Here is a 5,000-nt window from a genome sequence, read left to right as displayed (position 1 = left end):
CTACTGAGCCATCTGCCCGGCCCCATTATTTCTAATGAAGTTAAAAAGTGTATTAGATTGTTTCACATGTAGTTTCAGTCTGCATCCTAAACTATGCACTTTCCAAAAGTTTGTTGGCTGTCAGTGGCAGGGAGGGAGAAAGAGAGAGAGAGAGAGAGAGAGAGAGAGAGAGAGAGAGAGAGAGAGAGAGAGAGAGATCGGTCTAGGATGTATGTGAGACTCATTTAATGATAACAATTAGTATTATGTACCTCGACAGCTTCCAAAATGCTTTGCACACAGGGAACATTCCAAAAGCACTGACTGAATAAGGGTGCCATGACCTGTCCTTTACACAGTAGCAGCACAGGACCCTCTAGCAAATGACTCGTTCCTCAGTGAGGCTCCTCCAGATGTGGGCCCTCTTGACTTTGAGACGTGGATCACTTAACATTTTCACTGGAAAAAGTGCACCTTATTAGCAGGATCTAATCTTGCGTTGCCATGAAACTGGAGAAGCTTAAATATGGAAAAGCTAATACAGATAGGGCGGGGGTTCCTACCAGTTATTCAAGTTATTCTTGTCGAGAGTGATCAGGGGCCTCAGCTTCCATTACCTCACTCCTTAGGGAAGTGTGGGCTGGAGCCCAGCAAATCATGTGATTCAGTGGAAGAATTAAGTCTGGGTTTGCTTTGTGTCTCTGCCCTTAGCCAAATTAGTTTTTAGTACTTTTGGAAAAGACTGAAGCTCAACGTGGAGATCTAGTTTATTTTAATGCTATCAGGCAGCTAAATGGTGGAAACTTGAAGAAATTTCCTGAGCTGTTTCCTTAGATTAAAGACTTCAGTGAATTAATTTAAAAGGTTCTGAGAGATGGAACATGCCAGACCCCTACTGGCTCACAAGCTTGTACTTTCTTCCTGATGCGCCGTGACAGCAGAGCTCAACCCAAGGGGAGCTGCAGCCGGTAATGCGAGAGCTGCATTGATGGCTTCAAGCACAAGCAGGTGTTTGGCCTCAAACCAACCCTGACCAGGGAGTTCACATCCCCTGGACTCATTTCCTCTGGCTCAAGCACCCTAAGCTTAACAGAAGCTCAGATTTTGTCAAGGTGCTGAGATATTTGGTGAAAATTAAGTCGCAACCTTGGGAGAGCTTCGCAGATTTCCATGCATTTCATGTGTTGTAAATGTTGCTTTTACAGTATACACCTTAAATTGGTCCTCAATTATTGAGTTATACCCTTGCCAGTCAGTTCCAACAGCAAGTAACGGACCCCACAGTGAACTATACCATAAAGAGACATATGCCCCTTCATTTTAGAAATAAGCAGAGTTGCAGAAGTATTCAGTTTAAGGGTTGGGCATGGGAGTGCACACCTTTAATCTCAGCTTTTGGCAGGCTGAGGCAAGAGTATCGCTGTGAGTTCAAGGCTACCCTGAGCGGTGTGTAGTGAGTCCAGGCCAGTCTGAACTACACAGGGAGACCCTGTCTCAAAAAAGAGGGAGCATGGACCGGGAACATAGCTCAGTGGCATAAGCACCTGCCTGGCAAGCACAAGGTCCCCAGTTCAACTCCTGGTACTGCAAGAAAAACAACAAAAACAAAAAAAGAGGAAGCTGTGAATATTGTTCAGATGTAGTAAAGGCCGTCAGTTCAATCCCCACTACTATTGAAAATTAATTAAAATAAAGTTCTTGACCTAATTTTGGGGAGTGTTTCAGTTTATCTAGTTCAAAAGCCACAGTGTGTTTCATCAAAATGCCAACAATGAAGCTGAAAACCATCATCATTAATAGATACTTATAGTCAGAAATTGAATGTGCTCTGTTTATAATTTATTATTCAGCATGTGTTTATTGTGTAGTAGGCCTTGAAGATCCTTCAGTTCTTATTGTGTAGAAGTCACTCAATAGGAAAATCACCAGGCCCACATATGTCAATAATATATATATATATATATATATATATATATATATATATATATATATATATATATATATAGCATGTGTGTGTTATTGGTACCGGAGATTAAACTTGGACCTTATGCTTGCCAGGCAGGCACTTATGCTGCTGAGCTATCTCCCCAGGCCCTAGTAGCTATATGAAAAGGTTAAAAGAAAACTGATAAAACTCATTTTAATGTTCTATTTAATAATTATTTCATTTTCATGTGTGTGGCCACCTCAGCCTGCCTTGGGGATGAGGCAGGCTCAGCATGTGGTATCGGAGATAGAACCACAGTCCCTTGCCTAAGCTTGTGTAAGCAAGCACTTTAGACCACTGAGCTATCTCCCTGGCCCTAAATATATTTAACTTATTTTTATTTTATTTTATTTTATTGAGAAACAAATATCAATGAGACAGTTTCAAAGCTGATTAATAGGATAGTTTCAATAATTAATACCGGGGCTGGGGAGATGGCTCAGTGGAATAAGCGCTTCCCTGGCAAGCACAAGGACCTGAGTTCAATCCCCACATCTGCAAAAAAAAAAAAAAAATTAATATCTTGTACGTTGTTATCTCCTTAGTGGTTATCCATAGTACAAGAAGCAGACAGGATATCCTGTCCAGATACTATTAGTACAAATTTTTCTTCTTATTCAATTAAGCAAAAGTAGCTGTATATCTATCCTAACTATTCTGTATATACAAATACAAAATGGTCCTTCCTTTGTATCCCCTTTTTTTGTTTAGTCCTATCAGAGATGGGTATTCTATTGGCATCTAAATACTATAGGTGCTTGAATTCAGCCAAACAATCCAACACAATCTAGCAGTCCACAATAGTAGTGGGTTATCTGCAGAAGTTGTTGACTTGAGCCTTTTACAGGTCAGCATATTAATATGGCTTTACTTTATATACCTCGTTTTTCTACTTTTCTGCTGAAGAGTTAAGACCAAGATAAAGCAAGACCTATATAACAAGAAATGTAACTTTTGTATCTGATGATCTCAGTCAAGTACCCTCAAGATTTACCCTGTAACTCTGTACCACAGTTTGTAGATCCTTGTCAGTGTCAGCCAGGAGGATGAGTCACAGCCACTGCTTGACCAATTTGCTCTCTGTGAAAACCTGAGAGAATGTTTTCTCTCCAGGTGACTCTCCTTAGGCACACCATACATCATCAATCACTTTCTTCTGTGACTCCCATAATCTCCTTGATTAGAAAATTTGGGGCACCACTGAGTTACAGGATGTCACAGCACAGGTTCTTCTATGTCCTGAGTCTTCACTGACTTTGAAAGGCTAGGGTCAAAATGTTGGCTGACCTTGTAGCCCTTCCTTTTCTCCAATTTTTGATCTGTAATCTTAGGTTGTTAACCCTCCAGAAGAGAAGCTTATTATTACCCTGAAACATATGCAGTTTGGTTTACCCTAACTATCTGTCTAAATATCAAAAATCTTAGGCATAATTGGAACCAGTATTTTCCATCAAATATTGATGTGTTGAACTTTAAGTCATTACAGAATATGAAGAAAAAAATAATTTAAAAAATAGGAATAAACAGTTACATACTTTTACACAGAAATTTAGAAATCTAACCATATACAGCATTGTAGCGGGACAGTCCTGTGACATTTTTTTTTCTTTTTATTGTGCCTTTTTTTTTTTCATTTATTACCCTTTATTTATTTATTTATTCATTTTATTATTTTTTTTAATTCCTGTGCTTCAGTTTATTTCCTAGACTCTTATAACAAGAGCTTAACACAGAAGCAGTTGCTTGATGAATAAGTTTATTGGTCTTTATCTGAAAAATCTTCATAGAAATTTGGTTTAACTCTCAGCAGCACACTCCTGAGCTCTGAGGAAGCTTGCCTTCTTTTGAGCTACCGATCTTTCTTCTGGGCAAGAGACATTTTGGGTCGGTTCCACCTCTTCTTTTTAACTTCTCTCTTTGGCTTCTTTTCATAGACTGGATTCTCTCGTACAGCAGCATGAGCTTTCTTATACATCTCCTCCATCATGTCTGGAGTTACACTGTTCTTTATGTACTGAGAGAACTGTTTCTTGTAAGCATCTTCATTTTCTTCCATTAGGTAGCGCATAGAGTCTGCGACATTCTGACCCATGATGTGCTTCCAATGTACTTCTGCATTAAACTCCTTGCTTTCAGAGTCATAACCAGGGAATCGTTTGGTACTGTGAGGGATAGACAGGCCTCCCATCCACAGCACCCTTTAGGGCTCCAAAAACCTTATTGCCAGTTGTAGTTCTGGTGAGGCCTGCATCCAAGTAGCAGGTGAAGGCACCCGGTTTGCCATCAATGCTTTCCACATTGTGTTCATCTCCAGTCACCTCCACCTGGCCTTCATAGATCTTATCCATGCCAAACCTATTGAGAAGCGTGCGGGCCAGCAGCAGGCCAGTACAATATGCTGCAGCAGAATTTGTTAGGCCAACTTTCACACTATACTTTGGTAGTTCATGTGCATATGCTGCACAGACTATCATATCCCTTTCAATACGGGCATAAGCAATCTGACAAATGATATCTGTTAGTTACATGAACTATCATCCTGTATTTAGGCGTGTTGTACTTATTTTTGTCCTGTATTACCAAGCGTTTCCTAGCATAGTAATCAGTTTTGCCCTTCGTCGTCTTCTAAACTTCACTTGGTATCTCTTAAAGTAGGCCTTATTCTTGACAACCTTAACAAAACTCATCCTGTGTAATATAGACCCGTGTCCGCAGCCCTACACAGACCTGCAGGCCAAGCAGCACCACAGGGGGAAAAAGGTATTACCCTTTATTTAAGGAAAAAAAACTTTTACTTGAGAGACAATATGGTAATAATTGGTATGTCATGACAAAAAGTACATATTTACACTTGATCTTAGCCAAAAGGCCGAGAAGTAATAAGAAGTAAATATGTAGAAGATCAGAATGACAGGCATTCCAAGTGTGACCCTTCTATTTACACATTGGCATCTTCAGGGCAGTTGCTTGGTTCACAGGTATCAGCATATATAATTAGTCAGGGTGAGAATCCTATCAATTAACTGCTAGTTTC

The 5,000-nt window shown here is 39.9% G+C and overlaps 1 non-coding gene across 1 annotated transcript; it reads right to left on the bottom strand.

Moving 5' to 3' along the window:
• Positions 1 to 4,661: 4,661 nt before the first annotated feature.
• Positions 4,662 to 4,847, bottom strand: LOC111817091. The gene has a single exon (XR_002821362.1). It is a non-coding gene; the product is annotated as a U2 spliceosomal RNA (small nuclear RNA).
• Positions 4,848 to 5,000: the final 153 nt, after the last annotated feature.

Source organism: Octodon degus, unplaced genomic scaffold (assembly GCF_000260255.1).
Source record: "Octodon degus isolate 3935 unplaced genomic scaffold, OctDeg1.0 scaffold00048, whole genome shotgun sequence".
Classification (NCBI taxonomy): Eukaryota; Metazoa; Chordata; class Mammalia; order Rodentia; family Octodontidae; genus Octodon; species Octodon degus.
Note: the sequence above shows the minus strand (reverse complement) of the source record. Positions and strands in the feature narration are given on the sequence as shown.